Source organism: Mustela erminea, chromosome 4 (genome assembly GCF_009829155.1).
Source record: "Mustela erminea isolate mMusErm1 chromosome 4, mMusErm1.Pri, whole genome shotgun sequence".
NCBI lineage: Eukaryota > Metazoa > Chordata > Mammalia > Carnivora > Mustelidae > Mustela > Mustela erminea.
In genome coordinates this window covers 34,135,870-34,150,465 of record NC_045617.1, presented here as the reverse complement: position 1 = coordinate 34,150,465, position 14,596 = coordinate 34,135,870, and the positions used below count along the sequence as shown (strand labels likewise).

Here is a 14,596-nt window from a genome sequence, read left to right as displayed (position 1 = left end):
CCACCAGAGACAAGCCTCTTAGGTAAGTTCCTTTGCTTAGTGAACCTTCCCCCTAGCAATCTGGAGTTCTTGGCCTCTTTTCTTTGGTCTCTCCTTGCCTTCCATGTACGAGGGCCAATTTGTGAACCAATACTAACCCTAGCATAGGGACGCCTAGGTGGCTTAGTTGGTTAAGTGTCTGCCTTCAGCTCAGGTCATGATCCCAGGGTCTTGGAATCGAGTTCTGTATCAGGCTCCTTGCTCAGTGGGGAGCCTGCCTCTCCCTCTGCCTGCCACTCCCCCTGCTTGTGCTATCTCCCTCTGTCAAATAAATAAGTAAAATCTTAAAAGAAAAAAGAAAACCTCAATATAAATTCCTGCAAGTGGAATTACTATACCGAGAGGTATGAGCATTTTTTAAAAAGATTTTATTTATTAATTTGTGAAAGAGAGAGAAAGCATGAGCAGGAGGAGGGGCAGAGGGAGAGGAAGAAGCAGGTTTCCTGCTGAGCAGGGAGCCTTACACAGGGTTGGATCCTAGGACCCTGGGATCATGATCTGAGCTGAAGTCAGATGCTTAACCGACTGAGCCACCCAGGTGCCCCGAGGTATGTGCATTTAAATATAAATATATATTGACAAGTTGTAATCCAAAATGTTTGTATTCACTTGCATTCTTGAAAGTTATTTACCCACATGCTCCCAAACACTAGGTATTAAATCTTCTTATATCTTTGCCAATCTGATACATGAAAAATAATTTATTTTAAAACGTACCTTACTGTAATAATGACTGAGGATCCTTTTGCATTCTGTTTGTACCTGCTTAGTACTACAATTAAAATATTCTGTTTTGTGGTTAGGGACTATTTTCTATTCAGCAGAGTAAATATTTACTAAGCATCCATTATGTGTCTAGTTGCTTAGACTGAACTAGACTAAAAACAACATAAACAGCAACAGTGCTTGGCACCAGAGAGTGTGGCAAAAAAGATAAACAATCAAAATGTTAATGATAAAAGATTTTCCCATGGTATAAGTAGTTTTGAGTGATCCTGGCTCCTGAAGAATAGCGTGAATTAGCTACAAAATGTACCCATAGGTAATTGAATAAATTGAGGTGTTAGCCAGAGTTATTTCATATTTTCTGCTTGAAAACTGGATAATATCAGCCCCAAATAAAATTCGGTATGGGCCTAATTTATAACGATCTGTTCTCTGTGGAAGTACGGTCATTAGAAATCTGGCTCAGTGACTCCTTAATATCATTACTGGTTTGTGACAGAAAACCATGAGCGTGGCATTAAGCATGACACTTACTTTCTCATTTGCTATGGGACCAGGCAGCTATAGCAGGTGTTTGTTCTGGAGTTGAAGAAGGAGCTATGCTTTCTTTTATGATGTAATTTTAGGTTGAAATCTGAGCTGTGTAGAGGCAATTTCTACTCTGATTTTCACAGAGCTATTAAAAATACAGGTTTTGTAAAACCTTGATAACACTGAATTTTTGCTAGGCTTTCACATCTTGGTTTGTGGGCAAGCTGATGACAGACGAGGGGAGAGAAAGCTACAAAAATGCACCATGTTCCAAAATGCTTTCTAAAGTGTGTTAAAGGGGAAGCTAAAAAAAGAAAAAGTGTTTGTACTCAACCAAACTCTAGGATAGTTTTATTTTTTTTAATTTTTAAAAAAGATTTTATTTATTTATTTGACAGAGAGAGATCACAAGTAGGCAGAGAGGCAGGCAGAGAGAAAGGAGGATGCAGGCTCCCTGCTGAGCAGAGAGCCCGATGTGGGACCCGATCCCAGGACCCTGAGCCACTGAGTGGCTCAGCCAAGTGAGTGATCTACACTTTTAATTTTTCTTTCTTTAGCTTATCTCTCATAATATCATTACATCAAAACAGGGACAATGTCTATTTATTGACAACTGAAAGCCTTACACCAATGACACTGCTTAACACATTCTAAGAGTTCAAAATAATTTGTTGAACAAATGACTAGTATTTCAAAGAAAAGATTTGGGGAAACATTGTTTTAAGCTATTTTCTCCCTAAGGAAAAAGACCATATATAATGGTATCAGCAGAGAAATAGTCCTCAAATCTACTTGCTCTTCTAGTAACAGAGTCTACCAGAATACACATTTGTGTTGGGTTCTGACGGTTGTCTAACAAATTATGGAGTCCCTTATTTTAGAGAAATAAAAGTTTTTTTTTTTAATTAAAAAAATCTATACTTTAAACCAAACTTAAAGAGGCCCTTAGGGGAGGAAAATGCCCTCTCTGAACTAGATATTTTACTATACATTTAACACATATTTTCTTATTTGATTCCTCCATATCTATGTGTTAGCCAGCAATATTTATTGAACCCCCCAAAATGTGATGGGCATTGTGCTAGCAGGCAGGACTACCTAGGATGAACAAGACAGACCCAGCCTGGACAGTAAGAGACTTTACCATAGCCACACACATGGTAAGTTGGTGGCATACAGACTTTTTTTCCCCTTGTAAATACAATTAAATTCTTTGTTCTTTCATCTTAACTATTTTTAGTAAGTACCTTTTGTTTATTCTAAACAAATAGATAACCAAATCAATATAGATGGGTTTGAAATTTTAAATGCATTCACTTTAGTGACCAATATTTTATGAATCTTAAGTGTTTATTTATTGACAGCAATGATATAGTATTACGGGTTTAAGCATACTTTCCCATTTGAGCTTCTGGTATAAAACACCCAGTGAAAAATATCAAATTGCATAAGGAAAATTCTAGAAAACAGTACTGCAGCTAATGTTCTCAGTCAGCTGTCATTCTTCCAGGGCTGCTAGCTAACTAGGTCCCCAGTGTCCTAAAGTCAAATATCAAAACCATTGGAATGAAGGACTGGAATCCAGACAGGCCCCAAGGGATGGGGGGAGCAAACAGTCCCACAAAACCTGTGGGTCTGAAAGTGAAAAAAACTGAACCACTGACTTGAGACTAAAAAAAATATTAAGGACCTCTCTAAGTAGATCAAGGCACTGTTCCTAGCTCAAGTGTAGAAGAACACAAACTTTCAAGAGACCAGACTTAAACGTTCTGTGAAATTCCATCTTTGTAGTAGTTTAAAACCTGAACTTCTACAAAATACAGTTTACCCCAATTTAGAATTTCATTCTTCTTTGACCCGATGGCTTAACTCTACATCGGACCAAGATTTCCAAAGCAAAAGTGGAATATGGAATATTTTTACCTGTTAAAATTATCCCCTTTGCTCCAGTCTATGTTGTAAGCATGTTTTACACGGGAATGACATCGATGACCCCCATCTGGCACAAGAGTGGGAAATTCAGCAGAGGTGTTCTGGGCTGTGGTCTGTTTGTAGTATTAACGCTGAATTACCTGTAACCAATACCCCTCCTCATCACCGGTTCAGGGCTTCCGTCCAACCTCAAAGTTACTGTGAAATCACACTCAGTACTACCATGAAGACGGAAAGGGACGGCTAGGAAGGGGGGCGATGTGAACTTGAAAGTCAGTAGGGTCAGGGTCACGGAAGGAGAGGGACAGTGCTCGTGGTCATACCGCCTGTTCCCACAGGTTGCTCCCTAGCGCTATGAAGAGAGCCTAGGGGCAGTCAAGTTGGGTTCCTGGGTCTCGCCCGTCGCAGGCGGGGACGCAGCTCAAGGAAGCACGCTGTGCTTAGGACCCAGCAGCCCCACCGCGAAGGTGCCAAAGAGCACGGGCGGGCGGGGGCCCGCGCGGAGGAGGGGGACTTCCGGGGAGAGCGGGCGCGCGCGCTGGCTCGCCGTCGGGAGCGGGGCGGAGAGGGTGGGAGGTGGAAAGCGCGGCGTGCGCGCCTCCCCGGTGGCTGGTGCAGGGGGAGGGGAGCGTGCGCGCGGGCTCGCCGACGGAGGGGGAGGGGGCGGGCGTGCGCGCAGGCTCGCCGGAGGCGGGAGGGGGCGGAGTCGCTTCGCGGGGTGAGCCCGCCCCGGGGTCCGCCAAGGTGCGTCTCCTGGCAGCCGCGGCCGCCCGGGGCTGAGCGATTGAGGACGCGCCACCTGCTGTGCTGGCTGCTGCTTTCTATTTACTAGCAAACACTGTTTCCCCGCGGGAGAGTCGGGGAGCGCGCAGGCACACACACACACAGACGCACACGCTCACTGACAAATGCGCACAGACACACACAGACACACAGACACGCTAGCGATCTGGTCTTCACAACTGCATCCCCAAACCGACAGTGCGAAGCTACTGCGGTTTCTCTTAACCTCAGCATCGTGGGGAGAAGCAGAGCCGCTGTGCATCAGGGAGCGCCCGGTGCCTGCACTGCCGCCTGGGGTACATACATAACCCAGCGGACCGCTCACCCCATCGGGTAAGCCAGTCTCTCCTTGTAACCTCTTCGGGGTAGGTGCCTGCGGGACCTGAGGGAGGGGGTGGGAGGCTGCTGGTGCGCCGCTGGGGGCGAGACCCGAGTTGAAATTTCGGGGGTTTGCCGCCGGTGCAGCTCGACCAGCGTCGTCTAGCGGGAGCAATTACTACTCCCGTTACTTATTCTACCAGCCCTGGAGTTGCTCCCCCGCCTTCTCCCCTTCCCCCAGCCCGGGATGTACTGTGCATCTTGGTTGCCAAGGAGACTTGCTTAAACATCGGCCTTGGGACATTTATTGAAATAACCACCTTTTAAAAAATGAAGCTGTTATTTATTTTGATTTTTTAAAATAAAATACACAATGAGGGCCATGTGGTAATTTGGCAATCGTTAATACGTATTCTGGGCATGGTTTCATTCAACTTCAAGGAAAGCGGCAATGCACTAGATGGTATGCTTTAAAACGGATTCGTCAGATGAATTTTTCAACGGATTGTGTCTTGAATCATAAATTACTCCCATTTTGGTGATCTTATAAAGAAAAATGTGTCCAATGAAAATCCCTTTCCCCCTCTAGGTCTACATTATATCTTGCAGTTCACTCAAGCATGATGATTTTAACGTTAAAAGTGAAAGAAGAATTAATTGTGGTTCCCCACAGAAGGATGATCTGTTGTAAATTGACCGGACAGGAGTACATCAGTGAATTCCTAATGTAAGGTGATAGCGCTCAGGACAAAAATCTTTGCTAACATTTCTATGTCCACTGCATCATTTAACTGCAGTTTTCTGTCCCTCTGCCCATTTCTAAGAAGATTTTTTTTTTCAGGTCCCTTACTGTTTTGTTTTTTTTTTTCACATATACATTTATATGTTGATAGATACAGATGTAGAATTTGTGCCAGGGTTTATTATTCCACATTCTAAGGTTTTGGAGCTTATATTGAAATGTTGAGAGGAAGGAGGCACAGAGAAATCTTTATAGGTCCTTTTGGGTTTTTGTTCGTTTGTTTTTGTTGGATTGGATCCTTTACTGGAGCACGGGTGAGGCCCAAGGAGGAGGTCATTATTCATTATCTCACAGGTACCTCTAATGACTGGGCTGTCAATATTACTTTGAGGACTCAGGTGCCTGGTGGATGAATTTAAAACAGCGCTTGAAGGGATCAGCAATCCAATAATTACACTTTGCCCTAATTTCACACCTTCATTGGGAACAGAAATGACCTAGTAAAGATCCACTGACATTCAACAGTTCATTTTGTTTTCCTTTGATATTTGTTCATCTTTTTACCTCTCATTAAATGATGCAAGGAAATATATCAAATTTTTTTTTCATTTAGATTTTAAACTCTGTCATACAGAGTGTAGTAATATGAAAAGCAAGGAAACTAGTAATAACTGAGGCAGGTAGGGGGCATTTATGCAACTGACAGGGACTGAGAAATGAATAAAGATGACAAATATTTTATATTATAATTTACAGAGTACTTTTCCTATGCTTCCTTTCTTATTCCCAGAACAACTTGTGAGGTTAAGGAATTACCTTCAGTTTAAAGCTGAGGGACCCAAGACTCAGAGCTTGTGGAAAGACACAGAGCTAGTGGATGGGGAAGCCCACTTTGAAGTTCTTTGCCTTTAAAAAATTCCTATGTCTGTCTTTCCAATGCACAGGTAAGATAAAAGAGTGCAGCAGGCGCCGTAGGGGCCATGTGGGAGAGAGGCTGTGGACTGTGGCCTTTGGAACATACAAACCCACTATAAAAAGGGCAGTTCCAACTCCACTGTAGCTGGTCGTTGTCATCCCGGCTCTAAAACATTCCAGTTTTTCAAGGGAAACAGAAGCTTACATATTTTTATGTGACGTGCCCTTAATTTTATAAACTATAAGGACCACATTAAAAGTGTTTTTGGGCCACATAAGGCCTGTGGCCTGCCAGCTGCAATCCATAGTTACTGTGTTCTCTTTCAGTTCTTAACTACTTTTCTCTTACATCCATCAAATATATCCATCATTATATGAGTGGTTAGGAGTTCCCTGGTTTTGATATTAAAATCTAAAAAATGTGCCAGGGGCACGTGGGTGACTCAGTGGGTTAAGGCCTCTGCTTTTAGCTCAGGTCATTATCCCAGGGTCCTGGGATGGAGTCCTGCATTGGGCTCTCTGCTCAGCAGGGATCCTGCTTCCTCCTGTCTCTCTGCCTGCCTCTCTGTCTACTTGTGATCTCTGTCTGTCAAATAAATAAATAAATAATCTTAAAAGAAAAAATTTTTTTTTTTAAAGTTAAAAATGTGCCTATCCCTTCTTCAATAGACGAGTCCAAGTTTGTTTTTTAGGGTTCCTAGGCCTCTCTCTTATACCTCAGATAAAATAAAAGACCACGAAGTATCCCAAAAGAATTTTTTAGTCTAGTGAAACAAAAGCCTTTATGACTTGAAAGTTCTTGTGTTCCTGACTTAATTTTTTTTCTGGGCATATACTATAAGTGATATAAAAAATAGATTGTGTACGTGACATGGTAGGAAGAGGTAGAATAAAAAGTCAGAAAAAGGAGCATCCTGAGCCTTCCAATAAAAACTTCTCATTAAGATTATTCCAAAGGAACAAAAATATGAAGGGGAATGCCAAAGGATATTCATTTCTAGGACCCTGACCTAGAAAATGCTGTTTCCTCCTTCAATAACAGCATCTTGTAATGAAGCATACACCTTGTAAGAAGCTGCCACTTTCTCATGTTTCTACTAACACTACAGAGATGTCAGTGGGCTTCACTGAGGAAGACCTGGTGGGGTCAGAAAGGAGTTATTTTATTTAGGTCATTTCTTTTGTGGATCCAAAAAGGTGTAGTTTAAAAAACAAAAGAAGCCAGGATTTGCACAGTGACTTCTAATAGTTCTCTTATTTTAAAATTCCCCTCTAGAAGGATGCTTTAATAGTAAAGAAATGCATTTCAGTTTTCAGTTCATGGAAGTATGTTGCATCTCCAGGAAAACACTCTGCAGATGTTAGTTAATGTGACAAAGTCCTGGCTTTTGCTATAGAGATAAGAGCTCTGCCCTCAAGGATTCAGAGCAAACACACATACTGCTCCTGGCAGCTTCCATGTTTCCAGCCCCTTCTATGCTTTCCCTATATGGAAAACTACTTTCTATATTGTCTTCCTAACATCCCTATAGAGCAGGTAGGGATCTTATTTCTGATGTATAGATAGAGAATCTGAGACTATGTGACGTGAAACCAGACCCATGAAAGACAACTTCAAACCTCAGCAGAAGGGAGAGGAGGAGGGCAGAAGTGAGCTCTCCTCACTTCCCACCTCTCCTCGGCCGACATTATCGACAAGTGGACATTATAGACAAGTACAGAATTGTGATTTTGAGGCAGTTGTGTGTTAAATGCTGTAATAGAGACACCAGATGCCATAGAAACACCATTATAGGAAAAAATTAAAAAGTGTGCTGATTAAGGAGATCAGATTATTCCTGCATAGGAGAAGGATTAGTGCTGGACCCTGATGGCTAGGTTTGATTCTAGTAAATGAAGATCCCTTCAGCCATGGGAAGAGAGTAGGCTCTTGAGACGGTCAGCTGGAAATGTGAATTGAAAGGATCATGCTTGTGATGTCTGATATGGATGAGCTCATCCTTGTTGCTGAACGGGTGACGCAAGCTGTGATAAGAAACATGGTCTCCAAGATGGAGTGCATCAAGAACACGGAAGTAGGGGTGTGTGGCAGGGAGTAGAGCAGGATGTGGTGGTGAAGGAGACTCAGAGGGGAGTTGTAGACATAAAGGAGAATCTGAAGATCAACTGATTCTTCTGAAAGACTGACATAAGGACAAAGGACGAACAAAGTATTATGTTCTCTCTACACAGTGTGGTATACAGCAAATACCCATTAACTATTATGATATGTCTGTACTCTTTTTTTTTAATTAATTAATTTATTTGACAGATAGAGATCACAAATAGGCAGAGAGGGAGGCAGAGAGAGAGGAGGAGGCAGGCTCCCCGCTGAGCAGAGAGCCCAATGCAGGGCTGGATCCCAGGACCCTGGGATCATAACCTGAGCCAAAGGCAGAGGCTTTAACATATTCAGCCACCCAGGTGCCCCATGATATGTCTGTATTCTTAACATGCAACATCTGGCACATGATTTCCTCTCATGATACCACTTTTCTGTGGAAAGAAAGTGTACATAGATATTTTACATTAATTGACTTGGAGTGGACAAATTTCTGAATTTTCAAGAATGGGCAGGAGATTGTGTAAATTAGGTGAGAAGAACATATTAGTGTTGACCTTTCGTAGGCCGCAGACCTAGAGGTCAGGGAGGCTCTAGCAGATGCAGATTTTGATGTTGGATATACCTTTGATGAAGTCTCATGTGTGGGACAAGTGAGGAGAAATGTAAGCTGCTTTTTAGCTATTTGAAAATATATACTCAAACTCAGAGTGGCCAATAAATATACTCTGCTCTTGAACTTGTTTGGGTCAATATTTTTGTTACCTGAATTGAGATATGAAAAAAATGTGACAACCAAGCAGTGGTCAGATTTTTTTTTTTTTTTAAAGAGTTTATTTACTTGACAGAGAGCAAGAGAGCACAAGCAAGGAGCAGAGGGAGAGGGACATGCAGACTCCCCTATGAGCAGGGAGCCTGACGTGATGTGAGGCTCAATGCCAGGACACCGGATCATGACCTAAGGCAGACGCTTATCCGACTAAGCCACCAAGGTGCCCCCCAGGTACCCCCGTACTAGACCTGTAGCGAGTGGCTGGGAGAGCTACCTGTTAGAATGGTGGGCGCGAGGTAACGGGATGAAATGAGTTAGATACATGTCATAGTTCGCTAGAGTCTAGCACTGAAGGTATTTGGCGTGAGAGGAGTTTGCTTTAAAGTTGGGAAGATTTTAACTCCCATCAAAGTGCGATACATGCCCATATGATGATTTGCTTTTCACGGATATATGTGGCAAGTAATGGAAAATATTCTGAACAAATGATGTTTTTCTTACCTAGCTTTTTGGTGACAGTGACAATAGGCCAGGGGATAGTCTCTGTGCTAGGTAGTTAATAGCTTATTCGCCTTTCCTTGTCCTAATATACCGGTACACATTTTTTCAGAATTTCTTTCAGTGTGGAGAGTAAAACTTGAGAATTTATCCAAGAACATCTTACTTTCCTTCTTATTGGGACTTAATAGATGGGATTTATTTTGTTCACCTTTCCTGGTCCTATTGTATTTAAGCGGGATATTCATTCCCATTCCCTTCTCGCTGAAATCTTTCCTAAGCTGAGGAAGCACTGAACTTAACTTCATATTTTTTTTTTTTTGTTCTTGCCTTGTTTCATATGCACACTGTGATATATTAATGCATTGCATTTAATTCGATTGAGACATACGGCATTGTAAGCTTTGGATTTAAAAAGACCTATATATAAAAATGGTTTTGCACACTTGACTTGGAGTCAGATTAGTTCTGCATTCAGCAAAAACACAGAAAGCTGTAAATTTGTCTAAATTAGTTCTGCAAGGTTGAAATTACCGACCTGATAAGATGATTTTTTAAATGAAGAAGGAAAATCTTTGGCAGTTTTCATAGACTCTTGACTTTCTCCTACATGTTTATTTGAGGCATAATATATTCCTTATTTCCTGCCAGATGAACCAGTTCCAGCTACTTAGAAACAGAGCTCCCCCGCCCCCCACAACCGGTTTGGCATACAGGATATTGATCGAATAAGTAGTCCCATTCTGGTTGATTGCTTCAGTGGGAACATGTTCGATGCTAATGGAACAGAAGCCAAGAGCAGTGGAGGAGGCATTTTGCAATTTTGCATGACATAAGTTCTGATACCTCATTTTAAATCATTACTTAGAAGCCTTATTATTTATGAGTTTTAGTTCTCCGATTGTATGTGCAAGGTAACATGGCACAGCCCATAGAACATGAGCCTGGGGGCCTGGATTTGACACTAAATCTGCCCCTTCCAGGCTCTGTTATCTATAGTCTGGCTACATATCTCCTGGGGGTCCCGTTTTCCTCATCTCTAAAATGGGAATTCTATTACCTAGATTATAGGGCTATCCTGAGATTAAATAAATAATGCCAAAGGAACGCGTAGCACAATGCCTGAGGCATAATGAAAGTTGAAGTTAATTCTTTCCCTTTGCCTCTCCTTACGGCCCTACCCTTGCCTTCCTCAGCATGAGGGTAGGATACACTTAAATTTCATACCATATAAAATGTCTTAATCTGGTCTGCCAGCCTTAGAGAGGAGCTAGCCTCTTAGTATAATGGAGTTTTGAGTGAGTGGTGGGCTGCTTGCGTGGGCCGTCAGGGATGTGCATCTTGGTGTCTTTCCGCCCTAGCAAGCTACCTCCCCCTCTTTTCTATGGGCCCTTGAGGCCCAGCCTGGTTATAGGATAAAGTGGGGAGGGTCCATTTCCTCCTGCCTAGGCAGCTCAGGAGGGCTCTGTAGGGCTCTCCTCAGGGGTTCCCATCTGTAAAAAGCTTAGAGACACCCCTTGTGTCCCCTATGGAATTAATAATAGCAGTACCCAGTACCTGGTCGGTACAGACCTCCTAGCCTTTCTGTGAGGTCACGCTCTAGTTGCCTACATTTTTCTGGACAATGAGGTGTTTCCCTTCATGGAAAATTATGTAAATTTTATGAAAAGGTCAAGAACTCACCAGGCTTAAAGAACAAACTCCTCAAATTCACTTTCAAGTCAGATAGGATTAAAGGCATCCCGAAGAGAATACTTTCCAGTTAAGTCTGTTTTTCTTTTTTTTTTTTCCCCTTTGTTCTCTGTACCACCCCCTGCCCTTCCCCCACCTCCACCAAGCAACAACTCATCCTCACAAGTGGTAGAGTCATTTTTCTACTTTCTTGTTATCATCTAGTTCTCTGACTACCTAGGAGTCCAGGTGAAGTCAGTGTGTCTTCACTTTTTTCAAGGTCATCCTCCTGTAGCTTGTAGACTTGGGGCAATCCAGGGAGTGGTGGGAGCTGTCCACTGCACTGGTGACTTTTGTAGTAGGGATGACAAAAAAAAATCTGTAATTAAAGGAAGGTAACACGGACGGTAAATTTTACAAGTCCATATACCAAGCTAAATTTTGTTTTTAAATCGTATAATCAATCACAAAACAACTCTTTCCAGAAAAGACTATTTTTTGTGCCGCATGTGCTCTGGTGCATGTGTTGTGTTTCTTTACATGTGTTGCAGTTGAATAATTCAGCTGTATTTTTAGTAATTGGTGAGTAATATTAGTTCCTATACTTAAATTTTAAAAAAAAAAGGCTTAGGGAATTGTTAATGCTAAATTTGTGATCATTTGTCGAAGATAGAATATCCTTTCCCTGTTTCTTTTATCTCTATGCATCCAGAAGAGAGAACATATGAAAAATCAATTCAAAAAAGGTCTGATGTGTAGTGGGGTATTAATTACAGGAAAGTGTGGATTCTACCATGAGAAATACAGTAGCCAACGTGGCCCCAGTGGCAGCAAAGTTACAAAATCATATTACAAAGAAAAAAAAATGTCAACTTCAAACATGAAGATATTCTCAACCACCCCCCCAAGTGATAGCTGTGGTTATGATTTTGGAAATTTAGGTTCAGCACTGAGGTAGATATCTGAATGAAAGAGATTTATTTTGGTAGAGTCTCTTTGTGGCTTGCTTCCTCATCTACGCTGTTTGACATTCCCTGAAAGGAGACATTTTTTAACGCTGTCACTGTGATAGGCACTTGTGGGGATAGAATCCAGGAACCCTCCTGCTTCACTACTCTTCCCCAGACTGATGTCCAGGAGCTGATATGGTTGATTGGTTTTCTGAGCATTTAAAGCCTAGGGAAATATGGAACAAAAGTTTTGGTTCTTTCTTCTGTGAAAACATTAATTACCTACAATCTGATTTAATTTGGGACCAGCTTATCTTCTTTAGCTTTGGGTCAAAGCTATTTATCATTTCTTGAAGGTATTTAATATCATCTGTAGATAGGGCTTCCTAATTGATCAAATGTCATTTGAGAAACCCATGCACAGCCCTTAGGCCTTTCTACACAGCATTTAATTGGGTTTTTTACTGAAATCCTAATTTGTGAATCTTAAGTGTCATCTGTAGGGTTTTATGACAAATTTCCCTTCTCTGACCTTGTAATCTTTTACAAAGTTGTCCATTTTTGATTTCTGTGTTTCATGGTGTTCTCTCAGTGTTGCTCACCAAAAGTCCACAGTTAATTTATCATTGTCACATTGTATTGCTTTAAGACAGAATGTTAATATATGTGATGGATGTAACTGTCACCAGGTTTGCAGACGTGGGTGAAAAGTCTTTGGCCAGCACATTCTCTCCTGGGGCTAGTGGTTTGTTGAGCATAGAGCTGGGACAGGAAGCATTAGTTACATGGTTTAACTGTGTGTTACCAACAGCCCTACATATTGTCTGTGAAATTGAGAATATGCTTTACCTCTCTGTAAAGGACCTTATGGGGTATAAAATTCCCAGACCTTCTAACTATGTGCCTTGATGACTGAATTTTTCTTTTTTGGTCACTGTATTATTAGAGTTCTTCTGCTTCCTCTATATTGACCTCTTTTTTTTTAATAATTTTTTTTAAGATTTTATTTATTTATCAGAGAGAGAGAGGGAGAGAGCAGGCACAGGCAGACAGAATGGCAGGCAGAGGCAGAGGGAGAAGCAGGCTCCCCGCCGAGCAAGGAGCCCGATGTGGGACTCGATCACAGGACGCTGGGATCATGACCTGAGCCGAAGGCAGCTGCTTAACCAACTGAGCCACCCAGGCGTCCCAATATTGACCTCTTTTTGAAAAACCATATCTGATGATGGCTTCAGAATTTTATTGCCATCATTCTTTGTTCATGCGTGAGCTTTTACTGTCCCTCCGTCCGCAGTTACGGGTAGACTGTTGCCTTTTTGACTAAAAGAAGAGAAGATGCGAGAGCACCTCGTGTGTCACAGTATCAAGTGAGACCACCTCATGGGTCGGATACACTGTTAGCCCAGGTATTTGGGAAGCTCGGGCTCACTGACTCCAGAGCTTTTCTTAGGATCAGGTGCCTCTCCTTACCTGGAGCCTCCCGGTTGGCCTCAGGGATGGGTATGTATTGGGAATTTCAGGAGAGGGTCACCCACTAGTATCTCCACCAGGAAAGAGGATCATCTCATAAGCCGGCCGCAGTTCCCTCCCTGGCCAGCTTCCAGGCTTCCTGATGGCAGTGCCAGAGTTGAGAAGGCCTTTTTGAGGTTGTTCTCACAGAGCAGAACTGGTAGTATTTCTGGGGAGTAAGGTGGTGCTTGGGTCAGGCACAATGCCGTGAACTGGGAGGCAAGGGCAGCCAGAGTCAGACTCCTTGAGTTTCTGCCTGGGGAGGCTTGGTTTCAGAAGTCTGTGTCTCCTTCTGTATAAACTGGGGATAGCATTAAGAATCACGAGGACAAAAGAAGATATATTTTTAAGATGCTCTGTTTATGTTAAAAAGGCTTTGTTAGTGCTTTTGAGGGGCCGTTCTGGAACATTGCTTTAGAAAATCATGCATTCTGGGATCTTGCTTTAGAACGTTATATATGATCACTGTTCTACAAATAAGTCTAGCCCAGAGGTTTGCAGCCAGGCCAAATTTCAAATTTCAACCATTTCAGGAATTGTTTTAAAAATGTAGGTTCCTGGAGCCTCGGTGTTTATTGTGTTTGAATCTACATGGGTGCTGAGCTGCTGAATATTCAACTTTGCCTGATTCTCAGGATAGGTCTAATTTGGGAGCTGCATGTCTAGAGCACAGTGACCCGCTTACTTTCTGTTTCTTATTCTTACCTCCCTGGAATCAGCCATGCCATCTGGATCTGGGCCTCAGCTTTCTTGTCATTCACATGCAACAAAAAAATGGCAAGTCCAATCCGTTCTGAGGTCACACAGCTCTCTAGATACACAGTGCACATTTAAACTTCACAGGAGATTCTCGACTAATCAGTTCCCTGTTTTGATAGAAGTCATGATGTGTGAAAACATCTTCCCTGCTAAAAGGGAGAAGTTATGACTTTCCACTTAGATTTGTGCACAGCTAATCAGGAGGATGGCTGTGGAGAGCGTCTTTATAAATGTCCTCATTATAATGTCCTGCACCAAAGTTGTTTGATTGATTTTAAGAATGTACATTTCTGCGTAGAATAAAATCAGGTGCTTTTAGTTTATACCTTTTTAGATTTAGACCATTGGTG

General features: G+C 42.2%; 1 protein-coding gene across 7 annotated transcripts in view; it reads left to right on the top strand.

The window, feature by feature from the left end:
* Positions 1-4,239: 4,239 nt before the first annotated feature.
* The window catches only part of KLHL32 (kelch like family member 32), a 243,931-nt gene continuing 233,574 nt past the window's right edge, over positions 4,240-14,596 (top strand). For all 7 annotated transcript variants that reach the window (XM_032339003.1, XM_032339000.1, XM_032338998.1 and 4 more), the window contains exon 1: positions 4,240-4,344. The gene's annotated coding sequence lies outside the window, so the exon portion shown is untranslated. The remainder of the gene's footprint in view (positions 4,345-14,596) is intronic.